Source organism: Bubalus bubalis, chromosome 11, assembly GCF_019923935.1.
Source record: "Bubalus bubalis isolate 160015118507 breed Murrah chromosome 11, NDDB_SH_1, whole genome shotgun sequence".
Taxonomy (NCBI): Eukaryota; Metazoa; Chordata; class Mammalia; order Artiodactyla; family Bovidae; genus Bubalus; species Bubalus bubalis.
Window position 1 is genome coordinate 24177563 of NC_059167.1, and position 19948 is coordinate 24197510.

At 37.5% G+C, this 19948-nt stretch overlaps 1 protein-coding gene across 7 annotated transcripts in view; it reads right to left on the bottom strand.

Moving 5' to 3' along the window:
- PALS1 (protein associated with LIN7 1, MAGUK p55 family member) overlaps positions 1 to 19948 on the bottom strand; it is a 78982-nt gene that overhangs the window by 50462 nt on the left and 8572 nt on the right. For 6 of the 7 annotated variants that reach the window (XM_006041813.4, XM_006041815.4, XM_025295327.3 and 3 more), the window contains exon 2: positions 565 to 644. The gene's annotated coding sequence lies outside the window, so the exon portion shown is untranslated. Of the gene's footprint in view, positions 1 to 564; positions 645 to 15711; positions 15829 to 19948 lie in introns of those variants that run through there. The other variant, XM_044924820.2, reaches the window with a different exon arrangement.

Here is a 19948-nt window from a genome sequence, read left to right on the forward strand (position 1 = left end):
ATTCCACAAAAGAAGAAAATGAATTTTCAGGCTCACAGGCCAAAGCTATTTCAATGCTAACTTCAAACTAGCGAGAGAAAAAGGGCTCTGCTTATGTGAATTGAATACAGAAGAAGGGGGTAAAAAGAAGCTAAGTAAGTTTCAATAAGTACAAATGATTGAGAATGGGGGGCCTGAAATAGCCTGAGGGATACAGGCTCACTGAAAACTCCATACCAAGAAAACAAAACCACTTATATGAGAGCCAGGAAACACGAACTGCTATAAGAAGGTGAGTTCCGATATAATCAGTATCCTAAGTCTTAGGCAGAGGGAAATGTAAAACATACACTTCATGGACATAAACATACTTGGTCTAAACTAGCAACTAGAACTCCAGATATTTTTTTCAAGTCATCCTTCCTCCCCTTCTAGGAGTAATGCCCTTTGACCAGCAGCTGGAAAGTCTCATATTAAGTGATCAGCATTCCTCTGACATTCTCAGAAGTTGCACTATTTGTTTCCATAGAGACAGCTTTGTCAGCTAACACAAAATTCAGGCCGAGAATAGTGAAAAGAACTTACATTATGCAAATCGGAAAGTTCTTGTCGACTATCTTCTTAGTTCTTTTCTGATTTTTTCGCAAAACTCAGACTTTCTTATTCTGTAAAACAGAAAAGAGACAATCAAGTGTAAAAATCTGCAGAATCTTTTAGAGCGAGGGAAAGGACTGAAAAATTAATTCAATATGATATCCAATTCTGTTTCCAGATAACTAGGATTTCTCAGTATAAAGCAATAAAAATGCACTCACACCCATCACTAATGAACATCAATTAAAATCAATGTAAATTATCTAAAGTCAATGATGAGAAAGAAAAAGGGCATGACCCTTCTGTATATTATTTTTAATGACATTTTTTATCTCTAGGTAAGGCTCAAACAAAAATGCAGTTTAAGGGATATCTTTCTTTGTTTTAACTACAACTTCTGGATCAATTTTAAACTTTATAAATGGTTTCATAAGGCCAAGAAAATGAGAAGTTTAGGATCCAAAAAGAATTTGACAGAAAGGAACCACAGTTAATTCAGAGGGGGAAATGTTAACGCGACACTGAAGACCAAGACACAGAGGATTCTATCCTAATGGGAGATTATATTTTGATAGGATAACATAGAACAAAAAGCAAATACACAGTAAGATGGCTTCAGAGAATGGAGTACAGAGAAAGTAGAATTGGGTTATGTAATAGATATGTTTGGAATGATGTTTGGAAGGTTCAACATTAGATAAGATGGTCAGGAAAGGTCTATTTTAGGAAGTGATAACTGAGCTGAGACTTGAATGACAAAAAAAAAAAGTCAGCTGTGGGAATATCCTGAAATAAAGGGTTCCAAGTTGAAGGAACAGAAAGTACATTTTTACATGGATGTCACCAGGAATCTCAATTTCAATATATCCTAAACTGACCTCAACTTCTTCCCTACTATTGTTAATTATACTACTATCTCCAAGATGTTCTGATCAGTTGCCAAGATCTGTTGATTTCACAAGGTTTTTAGAATCCACTGGAGTGGCAAAATATGCCATCCCCAAATATGCCACTAAAAGATACTGTAAAGAAAATGAAAAGGCAAGCTATAAAAAATGAGAAATACTTGCAAAATATTTATATTCACTATAAATACTCTTACAACTCTCTAAGTCAAATGATATAACTGTTTAAAAGAGGCAAAAGATTTGACCACCAAAGATACACAAACAACAAACATTTGGAAAAATATTCAACATCAGTAAGTATGCTAATAAAACCACAATGAGATACTGGCACAGGATAGACAGAAATCAATGGAACAGAATTAAGAGACCAGAATAAACTCCAACATTTATAGGCAAATCAACAAGAGTACCAAGACAAATTAAATGGGGGGAAAAAACATAAAAAAGAAATGGTCTCTTAATAACACTAGGAAAATTAGATATCCATACATCCACATGCAAAAGAATTAATTGGACTCTTACCTTATACCATATACAAAAATTAACTCAAAACGGGTCAAAAACACACACATAAGAACTCTATAAAACTTAATTTAGGCATAAATCTTCATGACCTTGATTAGGCAATGATTTCTTAAGACACATCAAAAATACAAGCAACAAAAGGAAAACAGATAAATGAGATAAGATCAAATTTTAAAACCTTGTGCTTCAAAGGACACCATAAAGAATGTGAACAATGTGTACATAAAAGGAGAAAATATTTGCAAATCATTTACTTGATTCAGGACTTTTATCTGGAATATAAAACAAGCACAACTCTATAGTAAAAAGACAGTCTGATTTTGAAGTGGGAAGAGCCCCTGAACAGACAGTTCTCCAAAGAAGATATACAAATGGCTTTATTAAATGTATGCATAAAAAGATATTCTCCATTATTACTCATCAAAGAAAAGGAAATCAAAACCATGAGACACTACAGCACCCACCAGGATTGCTAAGATTAAAAAAAAAAAAGAAGTGCTGAAACTCACACACTTCTGTTGGGAATGTCATAGCGAAGAGTTACACCGTAAAACAGTCTGGCAATTCCTCGAAAGGCTAAACATACAGCAACTCCACTTCCAGGTATAAAATCAAGAGAAATGAAAAAAACCTTGTACAAAAATGTTTACAGCAGTATTAACACCAAAAGGGAGAGGGAAAAAATCCAAATGTCTGTCAACCAATAAACGGATAAATAGTATATCCAAAATGAAATATTACTGAGCAATAAAAGGACTGATACATGCTACAACACTGATGAACTCTGAAAACAGAAGTGAAAGAAGCCAGTCACGAAGGACCAAGTACTATATGATTTCATTTATAAAGTGTCTAGAATAGGCAAATCTAGAGAGACAAAGTAGATTTGTGACTGCTGAGAGCTGGTGTGTGTGTGTGTGAGATGGGAGGGAATGGCTAAGGGATGCAGGTTTCTTTTGAGGGGTGATGAACATGTTCTAGAACTGACTGTAGTAATGATCACAGAATTCTGAATATATGTAAAGTCACTGAACTGTACACTTGAATTGGATGAATTATACATACATGGTATCCGAATCATAACTCAATAGAGCTATTAAATAATACAATGAAATACCATTACAACAGGACTTCCCTGGTAGCTCAGTTGGTAAAGAATCTGCCTGCAGTGCAGGAGACCCAGGTTTGATCCCTGGGTTGGGAAGATCCCCTAGAGAAGGAAATGGCTAACCACTCCAGTATTGTTACCTGGAAAATCCCTTGGACAGAGGAGCCTAGCAGGCTCCATGGATCCATGGATCACAAGAGTCAGGCACGATTTAGTGACTAAAGCACCATTACAAATACAATAAAATCACTAAAATTTAAGACTGACAACACTAAGCTTTGGAGAGGATGTGGAGAAACTGAAACCCTCATACTGATAAGAACATGAATTGGTGATCAGTTTCACAATTTCTTAAAAAGTTAAACATAGACTTATGATACATAATCCAGTGAGCCCATATGAGAAATACATACTTTTATTTGTAAAAAACAAAGATCTATATGGAATATTCATAAAGGCATTATTAATAATGATAGCTTTAAACTGGACACAATTTAAATGTCCTTCAGCTAATGAAAGGATAAATTATAAAAAATGGAAATACTATTCAGTAATCCCCTGGAGAAGGATAGAGCAACCCACTCCAGTACTCTTGCCTGGAAAATCCCACGGATAGAGGAGCCTGGTAGGCTACCATTCATGGGGTCGCAGAGTCGGACATGACTGAGCGACTGTACTTACTTAACAATGTGGATGGCCTCAAAAACATAATGCCAGATACAAGTGTACATTCTAGATGATTCCATTCATATGAAATTTCTAGGAAAGGCAAAATTAGTGCTGTTAGAAAAGCATTTTGGTGGATTCCTGCAGCTGAGGGTGGCCACAAAAACTGGCTATGATAGGAGATGAGGCAACTTTTTCATGGGATGGAAGTGTAATAAAACTAGATTTCAGTGACACCTACACGATATAAATTTAACTCAAACTGTACTTATAAAACATGTGAATTTTATAGAACACAATACCTTAAAAAGTTGTTTTCAAAATTCAGATTGAACACATAAAATTAATGAATTTTAATGTATTACACTTACTGAGGTGATTTTAAATAATACATTTAAAACTGTATCAAATGGTATCTTAACAAAACCAATTTTTTAAAAAGACCAAGTCATACATTGACATCACATAAAAAATGCTATTTCATCAATAAATGTTTAGCTCAACGCACAGATTTTACTTTCTAACAATGAATGTCCTGTGCATCATCTTCACAGAGAAGAAACTTAGCTATATCTAAAACTAAATACAATTTAAAACTCAAATAGAATTGATGCCTGAATGACACAGGATACAGGGACACCAACCTTCTGTGCAGTGGGAATGTATAACCTATAGGAGGTTCTCCATCTAGGTGATTTCTCCATATCCACAGTTCTCCAGTCATGGATTCAACCAACTACGAATCCTGTAGTGCTGTAGTATTTACTACTGAAAAAAGTCCACCTACACATGAACATGCACAGTTCAAACCTGTGTTGTTCAAGGGTCAACTATATGTAGGTTACTCATGAAAAGCATTAGCTCAGAAATTACTACCGACAACAATTTAAGCAAAAAATACATAAATTCACCAAAGATTTAACTGAGACACAACTTTTCCCAATTATTCTTTATGAAGAACTAAACATACTTTTAAAATATTTTTTAAATAAAAATAATATATTTGAAGTAAGATTAATCCATGAAGTACAATGTAAAAAAAAAATTTTTTTAACAGCAAAACAGATTTATACAACTGACAAACCAAGTTCCTTAATAAATAGACCAAATCCAAATATCCTGGGTTTATTTTTTAATGGAACTTCTGACAAGTCATATAAGGGAATTTCTAAAATTCTACCTAATTCATGGTTTCGGTTTCAAATTAAGGAATCTTTATTTATCATCCAGATAAATGCATTCCAAAGAAGCCATTGCTATCCTCAGTTTTAAAACTATTTTATTTAGAATGTACTGTCAGACAGAACGCAAGCAAAATTCCTTCATTTGAAAAATATCCTCAAAATAGGTATCAAATGCGGAGGTAGGAGTAACATACAATTTAAAGGTACTTAAAATCAATTGCTTTCACAGACAAAAAAAAAAAAAAGGAAGGTAGGATTCCTGTTCAATTTAACTGGGTATCAACAGGGCAATGTCAATAGCTTAGAAGACACATCTTTCTCAGATGAAAACTTTCAAAGACTTAGCAACTTTGAACATTCCTGGCAAAAGCTGCATATAAAACATATCTGCAACAGAAAGATCTTAGTTTTCAAGCTCCTATTCTTAGCCAGTAATTTTAGGCCACACAACTGCCTTGAGATTAAAAATAAAACGACAACATGGAAAAAATACTGCTGCATTTGTAATTTGTTAAATATCTATATCCTAAAATGTTGATTTGCCAAAATTTATCTAAGACTTACTTAAACTCTTTTATAAATCACTTCAGTCACTCAGTCATGTCCGACTCTTTGCGACCCCATGAATAGCAGCACGCCAGGCCTCCCTGTCCATCATCAATTCCCGGAGTTCACCCAAACTCATGTTCATCGAGTCAGTGACGCCATTCAACCATCTCATCCTCTGTCGTCCCCTTCTCCTCCTGCCCCCAATCCCTCCCAGCATCAGGGTCTTTTCCAATGAGTCAACTCTTCGCAAGAGGTGGCCAAAGTACTGGAGTTTCAGCCTTAGCATCATTCCTTCCAAAGAAATCCCAGGGCTGATCTCCTTCAGAATGGACTGGTTGGATCTCCTTGCAGTCCAAGGGACTCTCAAGAGTCTTCTCCAACACCACAGTTCAAAAGCATCAGTTCTTTGCTGCTCAGCTTTATTTATAGTCCAACTCTCACATCCATACATGACCACTGGAAAAACCATAGCCTTGACTAGACGGACCTTTGTTGGCAAAGTAGCGTCTCTGCTTTTGAATATGCTATCTAGGTTGGTCATAACTTTCCTTCCAAGGAGTAAGCGTCTTTTAATTCCATGGCTGCAATCACCATCTGCAGTGATTGTGGAGCCCAAAAAAATAAAGTCTGACACTGTTTCCACTGTATCTCCATCTACTTGCCATGAAGTGATGGGACCGGATGCCATGATCTTAGTTTTCTGAATGTTGAGCTTTAAGCCAACTTTTTCACTCTCCTCTTTCACTTTCATCAAGAGGCTTTTTAGTTCTTCTTCACTTTCTGCCATAAGGTGGGTATCATCTGCGTATCTGAGGTTATTGATATTTCTCTCGGCAATCTTGATTCCAGCTTGTGCTTCTTCCAGCCCAGCATTTCTCATGATGTACTCTGCACAGAAGTTAAAGAAGCAGGGTGACAATATACAGCCTTGCTGTACTCCTTTTCTTATTTGGAACCAGTCTGTTGTTCCATGTCTAGTTCTAACTGTTTTTTCTGACCTGCATATAGGTTTCTCTAGAGGCAGCTTAGGTGGTCTGGTATTCCCATCTCTTTCAGAATTTTCCACAGTTTATTGTGATCCACACAGTCAAAGGCTTTGGCATAGTCAAGAAAGCAGAAAGAGATGTTTTTCTGGAACTCTCTTGCTTTTTCCATGATCCAGCAGATGTTGGCAATTTGATCTCTGGTTCCTCTGCCTTTTCTAAAACTAGCTTAAACATCTGGAAGTTCACAGTTCACATATTGCTGAAGCCTGGCTTGGAGAATTTTGAGCATTACTTTGCTAGCGTGTGAGATGAGTGCAATTGTGCGGTAGATTGAGCATTCTTTGGCATTGCCTTTCTTTGGGACTGGAATGAAAACTGATCTTTTCCAGTCCTGTGGCCACTGCTGAGTCTTCCAAATTTGCTGGCATATTGAGCGCAGCACTTTCACAGCATCATCTTTCAGGATTTGAAACAGCTCAACTGGAATTCCATCACCTCCACTAGCTTTGTTCATAGTGATGCTTTCTAAGGCCCACTTGACTTCACATTCCAGGATGTCTGGCTCTAGGTGAGTGATTATACCATCATGATTATCCTGGTTGTGAAGATCTTTTTTGTACAGTTCTTCTGTGTACTCTTGCCACCTCTTCTTAATATCTTCTGCTGTTAGGTCCCTAGCATTTCTGTCCTTTATCGAGCCCATCTTTGCATGAAATGTTCCCTTGGTATCTCTGATTTTCTTGAAGAGATCTCTAGTCTTTCCCATTCTGTTGTTTTCCTCTATTTCTTTGCATTGATCGTTGAGGAAGGCTTTCTTATCTCTCCTTGCTATTCTTTGGAACTCTGCATTCAGATGGGTATATCTTTCCTTTTCTCCTTTGCTTTTCTCTTCTCTTCTTTTCACAGCTATTTGTAAGGCCTCCCCAGACAGCCACTTTGCTTGTTTGCATTTCTTTTCCATGGGGATGGTCTTGATCCTTGTCTCCTGTACAGTGTCATGAACCTCCATCCATAGTTCATCAGGCACTCTTATCTATCAGATCTAGGCCCTTAAATCTATTTCTCACTTCCACTGTATAATCATAAGGAATTTGATTTAGGTATACCTGAATGGTCTAGTGGTTTTCCCTACTTTCTTCAATTTAAGTCTGAATTTGGCAATAAGGAGTTCACGATCTGAGCCATAGTCAGATCCCGGTCTTGTTTTTGCTGACTGTATAGAGGTTCTCCACAATAAAAGACTAGATTTTCACAGTGGCTCTCCATCACAGGTGATTCTGCCTCCCACCTATCCCCACCAGGAGAATTGTTGACAATGTCTAGATATATTCACTGTCAGGCCTGTGTTGAGGGGTGCTCCTGGCATCCACATAGCAGAGGCTAAGGATATGTTGCTAAATACGCACAAGATAGCACCCCCTGCCAAGAATGATCCAGTACAAAACACGTCAGTAATACCAAGGTTGAAGAGACCCTGGGGCTTCCCTGCTGGCTCAGAGAGTAGAGAATCTGCCTGCAACGTGGAAGACCAGGGTGCAATCCCTGCGTTGGAAAGATTCCCTGGAGAAGGGAATGGCTACCCACTCCAGTATCCTTGCCTGGAGAATTTCACAGACAGAGGAGCCTGGCTGGCTACAGTCCACAGGGTCACAAAGAGTTGGACACAACTAAGTGACTAACACTTTCACTTTAAGAGTCCCTAAATTAAACTAACCCAAAATTGATGCATTCACTCATTCAATAATTTTCATTAAGCTTCTCAGACTTTCAAGACAAAACTCTTTTTCAAGTCCTGTTAGTTTCTAAATAAATATGGAGGCTGAAAGATACTTAATATCATCTAATCTACTGCTTTTCAAAATGTTCAGGAAAAGATTTATTTCAAGGGTCATCTTGGCAGTGGATGGAAAGAGCTCATTAAATGTAATAAAAACTACTGCCAAATAAATTGCCTTGTATTGCATACTGGAACCTGAGTGGCAGTGCGAATACAATTTTAATAATATATTCCAGCATATACTACATTCTGCCACCTCCACCACCATCACATGATTACAGGCTGGCCAGAGAGACTAAACATGCATACAAAATGATAAATGTTTACATTAAAAGTGGCCCAAACAAGACTAAAAAAATGTAAAGATGGGGACCTTCCTGGCGTTCCGGTGGTTAAGACTGTGCTTTCAAAGCCAGCAACGTGGGTTAGGGATCCCTGGTCAGAAACCTAAGATCCCACATGCTGTGAACTGTGATCAAAAACAAAAACTAGAACTGTTTTTAAAAATGTATAGACAAAACATTTAATGGTCAAGCTAGTATCTACTAACTCTGTGTGCTGAACACTGTGCTACCATGCTTTATACAGTTAATCCTCAAACAAGTATACAAGTGTAAGTATTAGTGTTATACCCAATGACAAAAGAGAAAACAGGTTCAAAGAGGCAAAGTATTTTGCTCAAGGAGCACCTCAAAATAAATATTCAATGGGACTTCCCTAGTGGTCCAGTGGTTAAAAATCCACCTACCAATGCAGGGGACACGGTTTCGATCCCTGGTCCAAAAAGATCCCACATCCTGCGGAGCCACAGCTAAATCTGCATGCCACAACTACTGAGCCTACCTGCCCAAGTGCCCATGTCAGCAACAAGAAGCCCGTGCATCAAAACAAAAAATTAGGCCCTGCTCTGTAGAGAAAGCCTGTGTGCAACAACAAAGACCCAGTGCAGCCAAACATAAAGAATAAACATTCAACAGTTATAACATGCACTCTTGAACACATCAAGGTTTCAAGTTCTTCGTATCATATACTCCTTACAACATCCTCAGGTGGTATTTTATGGAGAACAAAACTAGAATTATTACTTAAATGAATTTGAGTAGCAGTGATGGTGATAGTAGGTATTAGGTTGGTGCAAAAAAGTAATTGCAGTTTCATACTGTGAATTTTCGGAGAAGGCAATGGCATCCCACTCCACCATTCTTGCCTGGAAAATCCCATGGACGGAGGAGCCTGGTGGGCCGCAGTCCATGGGGTCGCGAAGAGTTGGACACGACTGGGCAACTTCACTTTCACTTTTCACTTTCATGCACTGGAGAGGGAAATGGCAACCCACTCCAGTGTTCTTGCCTGGAGAATCCCAGGGACAGGGGAGCCTGGTGGGCTGCCATCTATGGGGTCACACAGAGTCGGACACGTCTAAAGCGACTTAGCACTGTAAATTTTAAATCATAACTAGGCTCAAACACATCTTTATTCATCAAAATAGGGGCCATTAAAATCAACACATCTTTGCCCACAAGAACTAAGTTTGCTTATTCCTGTAGTGTAAAAATCCATGCTTCGGGATTCAATGAACTCTTGGAAAGCATTTTCTGCCTCCTGCTGGTTGTGGACGAGTTTTCCCTGGAAAAAGTTGTTGAGATGCTTGAAGAAGTGGTAGTCTAGTAGGCGAGAGGTCAGGTGAATATGGCGGAAGAGGCAAAACTTCATATTCATAGCCCATTAATATCTTGCAATATTAAGAACTGGTGGAGGAATAAGAAATCATTTTTTTTTAACCAGACAATACTAAGCTCCCTATATATCATGTAATATTCTTAAGTGAAAAGTACTATAGTTTTTATTTTTCCCCCCAGTGGGAAAATTCTCCATTTCCTTATATCAAACACAAGGTTGAAGGTCTTAGTAGATATTTAAGACCACAGACTCATAGAAAGAACTGGTTAAAAGCCAAACAGTATCAAAGATATCAAATGGTTGGTTACTTGAACTGCCCCATTATCACCTTCAACTACTTGGTAATGAAAGATTAAATGCATCCAAAAGGTTACTAAAGCTTCTGAAAAAAGGAACTAGAACAAAAGATAACATAACATTTTCAAACTGACTAGAAATGGATTTTTAAACTTGTGGGATAAAATTACTTGCAATGTGGCTTTTTAGTAATGTTGCTACCAATCAAGAATATTTATGGCCTACCTGGGAGAACAACAGTCTCTGATAAGGAACAGAGCCAGTGTAAGAGATAGAAGATAAAGCCAGAATAGACTCTAAATGCAAACTAAACTGCTGGAATTTTCTCCTGCAAGCAATGGGAAACTATTGGTTTCGGAGTTTAAAAAGAATGGGAAACAAAGAAGTTTTCAGAAAGTTAAAATCTTTTTTTTACACTGTAACCAGTTGATTAAGAGAAAGGTAAGTAGAGCAGTCAATAGAGACAATGTTTTAATACTTTATGCATGGGAGGATAAAAGAAATAGCAGAAGGAAAAGGGATAATTTCAAACAATGCTTATAATAAAGGATGATCTGACTGGCTTTGGAGACCAGGAACTAAATACAATTCTGTAATATTGAGCATGATAGTTGAACCTGGCAGAAATTACAGGACCTTAAAATAGGAAAATTCAGAGAATAAGGTGTTTCTCCCATGGAAAGAAAGGAGAGGGGAGAACTGGAAAGACAATAAATTGCATTTTAGAAGTACTGCATTTAGAGTGGGAATTCTGTCTTGCTGTTAACTGCTAGACAGGGATTCAAAGGCAAGAAATGAAAATTTGTAAGTGATTTACATATTCACATCTTACAATTTGTAAAGCTTTTCAGTTTTTATAGTAATTCAAGCACATTATTTCATTTGATCTCAATAGGTGCCCTGAAAGGTGAGCAGGTCAGATATCCCCATTTTCCAGAAGACATGCAAGCACTGTAAGCTAAGTTTCAGGGCTAAAAGTTACAGAACAGGAACTAAAAGCCAGAGAAGTGAACCTTCATGTGGCTCCGTAGTGCTAGGTTAATTGTCTCTGTAAAACAATACCATACTGACTACAGGCTTCCTTTAAAAAAAAAATCACATTTACATTGTTCTTTTACCTTTAAAACATGATTATGAAAAATTCATCTTTTCTCACTTGACTGCTTCATTTAACTTCACTGTTGTATGTCATCTGGTACCATCACTTCTTGGTAAATGGATGGGGAAACAATGGAAACAGTGACAGACTTAATTTTCTTGGGCTCCAAAATCACTGCAGATGGTGACTGCAGCCATGAAATTAAAAGATGCTTGCTCCTTGGAAGAAAACTATGACACACCTAGACAGTGTATTAAAAAGGAGACAAATCACTTTGCTGACAAAGCTCCACACAGTCAAAGCTGTGGTTTTTCCAGTTGTCATGTACAGATGTGAGAGTTGGACCATAAAGGAGGCTGAGCACCAAAGAATTGATGCTTTTGAACTGGTGTTGGAGAAGACTCTTGAGAGTCCCTTGGACTGCAAGGAGTCGAATCTAAAGGAAATCAACCCTGAGTATTCACTGGAAGGACTGATGCTGAAGCTGAAGCTTCAATACTTTGGCCACCTGATGCCAGGAGTCAACTCATTAGAAAACACCCTGACTCTGGGAAAGATTGAAGGCAGGAGGAGAAGGGGATGACAGAGGATGAGATGGTTGGATGGTATCACTGACTCAATGGACATGAATTTGAGCAAGCTCCGGCAGATAGTGAAGGACAAGGAAGCCTGGCGTGCTGCAGTCTATGGGGTCACAAAGAGTCGGACATGACTGAGCAACTGAACAAACAACAAATACCAAAAATTTTAAATAAAGCTTCACTAACAATTCTTTTTCTGGAAATTCATCCTATATAGTATGTTAGGAAGAATTTGGGTATGTTACTCTTTTTCAACTGTAAAATTTTAAAAATCTAAATATATATTAAGTATTTCCAATGAAAGTCTATCATTCTAATTGAGATGTGTCATCAGCATAAAATATACACTAGATTTTAAAGACTCAGCACGGGGGGAAAATGGGCGTCCCTGGTGGCTCAAATGGTAAAGAACCTGACTGCAAGGCAGGAAGACCCAGGTTCAGTCCCTGGGCTGGAAAGATCCCCTGGAGAAGGGAATGGCCACCCACTCCCATATTCTTGCCTGGATAATTCCATGGACAGAGGAGCCTGGTGGGCTGAGCTGGACACTGGCACAAAGAGTTGGACACAACCTAGTGACTAACAAATTTCACACGCTTTAATGGGGGAAAAAATGAATACAAAACATTTCATTATTTTTTGCATTTAATACATGCAGAAATGGTAATTTTTTAGACATTGTGTTAAACAGAATATACTATTAACAGAGTCCCCTGGTGGTCTAGTGGTTAGAATTCCAGATGTTAACTGCCTGGCCCAGGTTCAATCGCTGGTGGAGGAACTGAGATCACGCAAGCTGCACAGTGTGGCAAAAGAAGAAGAAAAAAAAAAAAAAAAAAAAACGGAAGAAAAAAAGAATGTTACCTGTTTATTTCAAATTTTTTTAATGTAGCTACTAGAGCATAAAGCCCTATATGAACTGACATGGAATAAAAAAAGCAAGTGAATTAATTAATGGTACTTGCATATCACCCAGGGGCTTCCCTGGTGGCTCAGATGGTAAAGAATCTGCCTGCAATGCAGGAGACCCAGGTTTGATCCCTGGGCTGGGAAAATCCCCTGCAGAAGGAAATGGCAACCAACTCCAGTATTTTGCCTAGAAAATCCCATAGACAGAGGAGCCTAGGGGGCTACAGTCCGTGGGGTTGCAAAGAGTCAGGGACGACTGAGCGACAAACACACACATTTTTATAAATGCACATAAAAATGTTTTTAAAGTTATTCACAAAAAATCCAGAAAAATATATGGAATATCGTTTTCACTTAGTATCTCTGAAAAATAAGGATAACTTATTTATCAGGTTTTACTTCCTGCACAATTTGGACACCTTACAAAAAACTGACAAAAAATGTGTTACTTTTATAATTTGAGGGGGGAAAAAACCACATAGATAATACTTTTTTGAAAGAAAAAGTAGTGACTTTTAAAATTACAACTACCTTATTAAAGTACAAAACATTAGCAGAAGCACCAAAGCCCTTTCAAGAGTTCTAGAAAAATTAGGCAAATAGAAGAAATCAAAATATTATCCCTAAGATCCTAAACAAGTTTATAAACAATTCAACAATAAGAATTTATAAATAAATCACTCCAGCAATCATTAAAACTCTTCAGAAGTCAGGACGTCTTCTACCACACAAAAATGAATACATTACATCTGAAATTTAAAAATGAGAGGAAACCTTACCAAAGGAGTAACAGCGTTAGTTTAAAGAAAAATTCCAAAACAGACTACTAACACTTTATAATATAGTAAGTCACGTTCATCTTTCATCGTATTAATAATACACAATCTCAAACTCAACGAATCCTAATTTCCAAACTCACAGGGTTAATATTTTGCCTTCTAGATGCCTATTTGTATCCCTATTTTATAAAGATTTTTCTCCTTCCCCTTTAATCTTAGGTTGTCAATCCTTTTAGGCAGTTTCCTTCCCTGAAACCCATGTATCACAAGCTGCAGGTCTCTAAAAGTGCATTGTTAAGATACACCAACTTTTGACTTCAAGTGATTTATAGTTTACTAGAGGAAAAAAAAAGACTCCAAAGGTCAGCAAATTAGTAGATGATTATCTCTACCTAGATGGTTTATTGGTATGCAATTCAACAACAGGAATTAAAAAAAAATCTGCATTGTCATTGAAGGAATACCAAATAATCAGTTCAGAATTATCAGAACAAAAAAACTGACTAAAATTAATAATCCATAGAGAATACTTTCAGGACCAGACGTTATGTTATCAAAACAGGAAAGGCGAATTTGAGAAGGAAGAAGACTGATGAGGATACAAATGTCACCAAGTTTAGAATCCACTGAACTTTTAGCACTACAGAACTGCTGACTGAGGATATGAGTCATGTTCTGACTTTGACCAGTCTTAGAAGGCAGTAAAACATAATGAGGACATTATAAGAAATAAGAATGAAAGGTCAATCTGGAAGATTACTGTACAGAAATCCTAGAGTTATAAAAGGTTACTAAACTATTCATCCATTCAACAATGTAAGTACTCATTTGGTACAAAAACTTGGGATAGTCACTGGGAAGAAGACTGCTAAGGCAGAGTGTCTGAATTCTTAGGGAACTTAAATTCTAGTATGAAAAACAAGTATAAGTGTACAAGCAAACAAACAAAACCTCTACAGAACTTCAATGCTATTTGGTAAGTGCTGCACTACAACTGCAGAAAACGCTACAGGAATTACCTGTGGAAGAGCATCCTAAGAAAACTTGTATAAATGGGAAAGAATGTAAGACCCAAGACATATATGAAAGGCTTCCATTACACAAAAGGAAAAAAAGTAAACAAAACACTAATTCAAGCACTAATTCAAACATGAGTAAAATTAAACAGATGGTTTCTAAACATAAAATTTTAAATCCCCATAATGAAACTCAACTCTAAAAACTATGCTTTTAAAGCCTATTTTAAAGTGTAGTAAAAATGACCTAGTGAAAAATACCCTTGACTGATGTTTGAGTCAGTAAGAGAAACTAGTAATGCTGAGCAGAACTTGATCTCACTACATACGTAAGCTGTTTATAAATAGAGCAAACTGTTTTCCCCCCACTGACTTTCACTGTTATTTCAGAGATGATAGAAGCTTTACTTCAACACAAAATTACAATTATCCATCACTGACTCAGTCTATGATAACCAATTCACAAAATTCCTACAAAACTGCTTAATCAAATTATTGATAATCACACAAACTATTCAAAATATATTTATGAAAACAATACAGTTCATTGATAGTCCATGGAAGTATCATAAAACAGGTTTGTATTCTGTCTCTTATTTATGGATAAGAATTTATGAAGTGCTTAATATATATACCAGGTACTATGCTAATCATTCTTGATACATCATTTCAACTAATCCTCAAAATAAGACTTTGAGGGAATCTGAATATTCTACTTCAAAAGCTGATATTTTGGCAAAAGGGTTATTTTGAGATAAGGCAATTAAAAAACAGCATACAACAGAAAAAAACTGCCTTCCCCTATCAGACTTAAAAAGCAGGGCATAAATTTTCCTTTTTAAAGGTAACATGAAATTTCATTTCTAAAGTACCAGAAAGAGGAACTCAATCCTCAGAGTTGACTCTTATCAATGCAGATGACACAGACATAAATCTGTATAACGAACCTGACTAAAATAATCTTTATATTCACTAGTTGCTCCCACATATTTATTCCCACAATTTGCAGGCCCTAAAAAGCCTCTTTCCTTTCTTTGTCTTGTCTCTATTCCACAATTTATCACTCAGACTCACTGCTTCTATGGTCTCCAATTCTTTCCTCTGTAGTCCTCCATCTGCATAAGTGACAAACCATTTCCTCTGTTACTCTGTCTTTTGTCAGTTTAATTTGCAGAGCCCCAGACAAAGAACCTAGGAGGAAAGAGAAAAAGGTTTTTCCTTCCCTCAGTTCAGTTCAGTCGCTCAGTCGTGTCCGACTCTTTTTGACCCCATGAACCACAGCACTCCGGGCCTCCCTGTCCATCACCAACTCCCAGAGTCCACCCAAACCCATGTCCATCGAGTAAGTGATGCCATCCAGCCATCTCATCCTCTGTTGTCCCCTTCTCCTCCTGCCCTCAATATTTCCCAGCATCGGGGTCTTGTCAAATGAGTCAGCTCTTTGCATCAGGTGGCCAAAGTATTGGAGTTTCAGCTTCAACATCAGTCCTTCCAATGAACACCCAGACTAGTCTCCTTTTAGGATGGACTGGTTGGATCTCCTGGCAGTCCAAGGGACTCTCAAGAGTCTTCAACACCACAGTTCAAAAGCATCAATTCTTCAGCACTCAGCTTTCTTTATAGTCCAGTTCTCACATCCATACATGACCACTAGAAAAACACAGCCTTGACTAGACGAACTTTTGTTGGCAAAGTAATGTCTCTGCTTTTGAATATGCTATCTAGGTTGGTCATAACTTTCCTTCCAAGGAGTAAGCGTCTTTTAATTCCATGGCTGCAATCACCATCTTCAGTGATTTTGGAGCCCACAAAAATAAAGTCTGAGACTGTTTCCACTGTTTCCCCATCTATTTGCCATGAAGTGATGAGACCAGATGCCATGATCTTAGTTTTCTGAATGTTGAGCTTTAAGCCAACTTTTTCACTCTCCTCTTTCACTTTCATCAAGAGGCTTTTTAGTTCTTCTTCACTTTCTGCCATAAGGTGGGTATCATCTGCATATCTGAGGTTTTGATATTTCTCCCGGCAATCTTGATTCCAGCTTGTGCTTCTTCCAGCCCAGCATTTCTCATGATGTACTCTGCACATAAGTTAAAGAAGCAGGGTGACAATATACAGCCTTGACATACTCCTTTTCCTATTTGGAACCAGTCTGTTGTTCCATGTCTAGTTCTAACTGTTGCTTCCTGACCCACATACAGGTCGCTCAAGAGGCAGGTGAGGTGGTCTGGTATTCCCATCTCTTTCAGAATTTTCCACAGTTTATTGTGAGCCACACAGTCAAAGGCTTTGGCATAGTCAAGAAAGCAGAAATAGATGTTTTTCTGGAACTCTCCTGCTTTCTCCATGATCCAGCAGATGTTGGCAATTTGATCTCTGGTTCCTCTGCCTTTTCTAAAACCAGCTTGAACATCAGGAAGTTCATGGCTCACGTATTGCTGAAGCCTGGCTTGGAGAATTTTGAGCATTACTTTGCTAGCGTGTGAGATGAGTGCAATTGTGCAGTAGTCTGAGCATTCTTTGGCACTGCCTTTCTTTGGGACTGGAATGAAAACTGACATTTTCCAGTCCTGTGGCCACTGCTGAGTTGTCCATATTTGCTGGCATATTGAGCGCAGCACTTTCACAGCATCATCTTTCAGGATTTGAAACAGCTCAACTGGAATTCCATCACCTCCACTAGCTTTGTTCGTAGTGATGCTTTCTAAGGTTCACTTGACTTCACATTCCAGGATGTCTGGCTCTAGGTGAGTGATTATACCATTGTGATTATCTGGGTCATGAAGATCTTTTTTGTACAGTTCTTCTGTGTATTCTTGCCACCTCTTCTTAATATCTTCTGCTTCTGTTAGGTCCCTACCATTTCTGTCCTTTATTGAGCCCATCTTTGCACAAAATGTTCCCTTGGTATCTCTAATTTTCTTGAAGAGATCTCTAGTCTTTCCCATTCTGTTGTTTTCCTCTATTTCTTTGCATTGATCGCTGAGGAAGCTTTCTTATCTCTCCTTGCTATTCTTTGGAACTCTGTGTTCAAATGGGTATATCTTTCCTTTTCTCCTTAGCTTTTAGCTTCCCTTTTTTTTTTTACAGCTATTTGTAAGGCCTCCTCAGACAGCCCTACAACCTCTGAATCAGGCACAAGTACAAGCCCCATTCTGCAGAGAAGCAATCAGATTTTCACAGGTTAACCTGCCCAGAGTCACACACAAGTCAAGAAGCACCAATCTGATTCCACAGTATAAGTACTTAATTGGTGCAAGGTTTGTAACTATAATGTCTATCAGAAAAGCCCATAATTCATCCATTCACATTTAATATTTGTAAAGAAAGCTAATTAGACAATCCCCCCCATCCATCAATAAACACATTTATGGTCAACACCGAATAAATGGAATCTCAAATTCTCTCAGGCTACAGGAGGTGACTAGGTTAGAACAATCTCTAGGATGAAACTTACAAGTAAGGCTAAGGTTTAATAAGTAAATGATTAAAAAGTGCAAATTGATAACATCCATCTGCTAAGTCACTTCAGTCATGTCCAACTCTGTGCGACCCCATAGACGGCAGCCCACCAGGCTGCCCCGTCCTTGGGATTCTCCAGGCAAGAACACTGGAGTGGGTTGCCATTTCCTTCTCCAATTCGTGAAAGTGAAAAGTGAAAGTAAAGTTGCTCAGTCCTGTCCGACTCTTCGCGACCCCATGGACTGCAGCCCACCAGGCTCCTCCGTCCGTGGGATTTTCCAGGCAAGAGTGTGGAGTGCCACCACCTTCTCCAATCCATCTACCATGTGCCATATTAAGCAGTGAGATATTAAAATAAAAAGATGTAGCCCCTACCCTTAAGGAGCTTACAATTTACAGGTTCTAAGATCTTCACTTTCATTCAAGTACAATTTAAATACTAAATTAAAGATGTCTTTCCTAAAAAAAGATTCTTACCAAAAAGACAGTGTTAAACTAGGTAAATCTAAAAGCAGGCTAAAATACAAAGTAGAAAAACCCAAGGGCTTTGGAGAAAAATAAACTGAGTTCAAAAACCTGCTATCAGTTACAACAGGAATCAGGATAAAATAATCTCTCTGAGCCTCTATTTGGTCACAAAGTTGTTAATGTTTAGAACTATATACAAAGGATGACAAACTAAGAGATGGGGCAGAGCACACAGTTCAGGGTAGGGTTAGGGAAAAGAAAAAAGTACTGTGATTCAGCCAAATTAAATACTATTCTCACTATAAAACTGAAATAAAAGGATAAGGCAGAAAGTATAAGGGTAAGAAATAAAGTATAAAAGATTAAAATGTAAAAAGAACACTGTCCCTTTAAGATGACTACAAAGAACCAGCAAATTTCCTTTCATAAGGGTATACTATATACATAAATACTCTTAGGTATCTACTGATTACTTGTAAGTGAATCATTATTTTGAAAAATGTCTGTAGCTTATTTGCTTATTTGTATAGTCCTCAGATAAATCACCTGGCCAGAGGTTAACTCTGGGGTTCATGATACAATTTCCTTGAATGCCCTGATGGTTATACACAATAATGAAAATGTTCTGTATCTGCATTGTGTGGTAATAACACAGCCACACTGGCCACATACGGCTAACAAGCACTTGAAATGTGGCATGGGTAACTGAAGAACTGAATTCTTAATTTTAGTTAATCCAAATTTAAACGGTCACATGTGGCTGGTGGCCACTATACTAGAGAGTAGAGCCCCAGAGAAACATGTGTTCATATGCACTTTCATAAACTAAAGTTACAGGAACATTCATGGTAACATTTACTCATAATAACCAAAAGTTAGAAACAACTCACCAACAGTAACACAGTTAAATAAACCTTGATATATAATTTTTAAAAATTATAAGTCTGCAGCACTATAAAAGGAACCTTACAATTTATTTGCATATTATTTAAGCAATTCTGTGATTCTGTCCATTTCAAACAACTAATAAATTCTCTTAATTCAACTTAGTCTCTAAGGGACTATCCATACTTACTTCAAAGCCAAGCCTTTGAGGGCAGTGACTTCATCTAATACTTCCTTATATCCCACCCAAAGTCTCCACATTATAAATACTCAGAATTTATGTATAATCTTCTGAATAAACTAGTTATAATGATCACTTGTAGACCAAAGAAAAACCAACTCATACATAAGTATCATACAGATAATATAATCAATGTAAAGCTGAATTTAAAAAATCTGCTTAAAAACAAACTTTTCTTTCACACTAAGTATAATACAATTGCATTCTAAGCTATAACTGTGATTAAACAATAATATAAAGTTTTCTTAGTAAAAT